The sequence below is a fragment of the Cyrtonyx montezumae genome, unplaced genomic scaffold (assembly GCF_038088225.1).
Source record: "Cyrtonyx montezumae isolate F1298 unplaced genomic scaffold, pur_monq_1.0 scaffold_3, whole genome shotgun sequence".
NCBI classification, from domain to species: domain Eukaryota; kingdom Metazoa; phylum Chordata; class Aves; order Galliformes; family Odontophoridae; genus Cyrtonyx; species Cyrtonyx montezumae.
This window is the reverse complement of record NW_027072034.1, coordinates 1191089-1194015: the sequence shown is the minus strand read 5'-3', so window position 1 is coordinate 1194015 and position 2927 is coordinate 1191089.

The window sequence follows — 2927 nt, the reverse complement described above, 5'->3', positions numbered from 1 at the left end:
CATAAATATATGAGTACATATACATGTAATAGCTATATATGTACATATACATGTGTATGTATATAGATACTATTTGTTATTAAAATAGCAGTGTATTAGAACTAGCAGGTGACTGCTGTTACATCTTCCCTCTCATACTCCTACATTTTTCAACTTGTTAATTTACAATACGTAATTTATAATAATCACAGTGGAAAACATTATGCAACACCTGAATTAGCATCAGTATAAATGTCTGTTATTGAACGCATGTTATATCTCTATAAATATGCAGTTATAGCTATTCCTCCTTGGCAAACCTGGGATTCTTGCCATCAGGTTTTGTTTAATTATATTTGACCAATTTGAACAGTTTTAATGGATGCGTGCAATAATTCTGTAAATGTTGTTATGTTTTGGCAAACATAGGCCAGGAGTAAATCAAAGTCTTTTGGGCAGTATTGACTGGTAAGAAGTGCAGACTTGTAACAGAGAGAAACACTTGGGCTGATTGAGTCCTTAAATATTGGTCATGGCATTTCGTCTCTGGCTTACCAGCAGTGTCTGTCCATTTAAGATTTATTTCCACCTAATGGTACCTGCATAGAAAAACAGTTTCCTTCGTGGAAAGGCAATTGAGTCTCTTCACTGGTAGAATCAATAGAAAAAAATTCCAGAAGTGTTCTGTGTCACTAAATTTAAGGGCACTAATTCACTGGACTGCTGTGCTGGATCTCACCCTTCAATCATTTCATGTAAAATGGCAATTCACATATCTAAATGCAAAATGTGTATTCTTGGCACCTTCTTCTTAAAAGATCAGAAGCCATGACAAAATATATTTAAATAATTGTGTTGCCTCCAGATCGGTAAATATATTTTATATACTGATGCAGCAGTATCTGAGCTAATTGACTCAGCTGGACTAATTAAGCTGAGACTTTGCTGCTTGCTCCCAGTGTTCTAAATACTGTATTTCTTGCAGAATAATTTTACCATCATTCAAGGTGTTCCAGAGAAAATATGTCATTCCTTTTCCTTAGTAGTGCAATCCATTCCTACCTTCTTTTTTCAGACACAATTCATGAATCTGTATATTCAGAGTCCATAAAATTCTGCAGTGAAGGTCCTGGGGAGATCACAAAAACATACAGTTTGATTCATAGATGAAGGTTTTATTATTTACTCAGCTCAGTGGTTACTTCTTTATCTGTACTCTAGTTCTTGAATATCACTGGAATTCAAATGCACTTCTTTAGACACATAAGGCAATCAAAACTATTTAAGGCACTGGATCTCATATAGGAAACAAGTGGAATACTACTGAAAGCTCAAATATTTTCGAGTGGGGTTTGATAATTCTGTAAACATTTTGGCTTTCCTTTTCTTTCTATTAATTTCTGAATCCACCAAGGATCCAAATATCAGATTTTCTGTCAACTTCTATCAAGTACTGCAAGTCAGAGTGCAAGGGGAGAACTTGATCACTTTATGTAGCGCCATTTGTTCCCTCTCACTATCTATTATATGGGTGGTCACTGTTCTGTGGAGTCCAATAAAAGCCCAATGGATTGTTTTATTTTCTTCTAGGAAAATCTATGCAGTTGGCCAAGCAAAGGCCCATGCATGTTCTGCATGGACACACTGAGCACATCCATAGCTTAAAAACTGCAACTATATGTAAACTGAGCAGAGCATCAGGGCCATGCTGGGTAGGATGGGAATCTCTGAGGACTCTTCTGATCTGAATGTGAAATTGGTTTTATTGGACTATTACTTTCAGATGAACTGAGCCTGATGTCTCTCTCTTGCAGGAATATGCTTTCTTAATGATGTTTCCTTGAAAGCTGTTGATGAGAGACAGGAATGAGGAAAGAGTCATTAACATTAAGAGTACTAGTATTAAACAGGGAAAGTCATTGCCTTTCTTCTGACTGCATGACTTTATAAGGTCAATTAGTGCAATATAGAATACATCAACTTTTTGTGGTACACACACTGAATCACTGAAATAGTGTATGGATCACCCCCTTTTACACCAGTAACTCTCAATTAGCAGCTGGTCTGCTTCAGTCATCCATGGGAGTGTCCTCAGAGGCACTGAGGGATTAATCGATGGAAGACTTATGTGTTTTAAGGAGTCTCAGAACTGGACAGATGAGAGTACTTTTCATACCATGCACAGCCCCTGTGGAGTGGTTGCTCATATTATGTGGCCCAGGCAGTTATCCTGCACATATGCGTTTATGATACCATCAAGGACTTCATGAAGTTTGTCAGTGCTATGCAACAAGGACAGGAAGGGCACATGAGCACACTTGGTCTGAGAGTTTGACACGGGGTAACGATAGCCCCAGTCTTGCTATCCTGTAGCACAGCTATAATGTGGTGAGCAGAAACATAGGCAGAAGGGAAGGCACTTGAAATGCAGATGTGAAAGCGGAGGTTTGAGGCAATAAGGAAAAGAGATAGCAGGACCAAGGGCTGCTGCAAAGTGGCAGGACCTGCATAACAGAAAGACAAGGATGCATAGGAGGATGGAAGAGGATTTGATATTTGATGGATAAAGGGAAGAAAGGTTAGGGAAGGAAGATCAGCTGTTACAAAGATTCATATGACTCAGTTATCAGATGAGCAAATTCATGCAAGTTTTTAACATAAACTCTCTTCTATCTCCTGTGGCAATCTGGATACCTTTGTAAGCCCAAGAATGGCCCTTTACCACATCCATGGTTTGAAGTTTGTTACTTCAAATATGAAAACTCATGAAGTAACAAAAAATAAAATTAAATCTCCATCCAAAAGAGTCTTTGGGGTCTTAGAAGGCTCTCTTTAAAGTCTTAATCATTTCTTGGCTTTCATACACTGTCAAACCCTTATTTTAATGCCCTTTTTAATCCTCCAGTATTTCTTAGACTATTTTATCTCCATGGTTTGTCATGCATGCT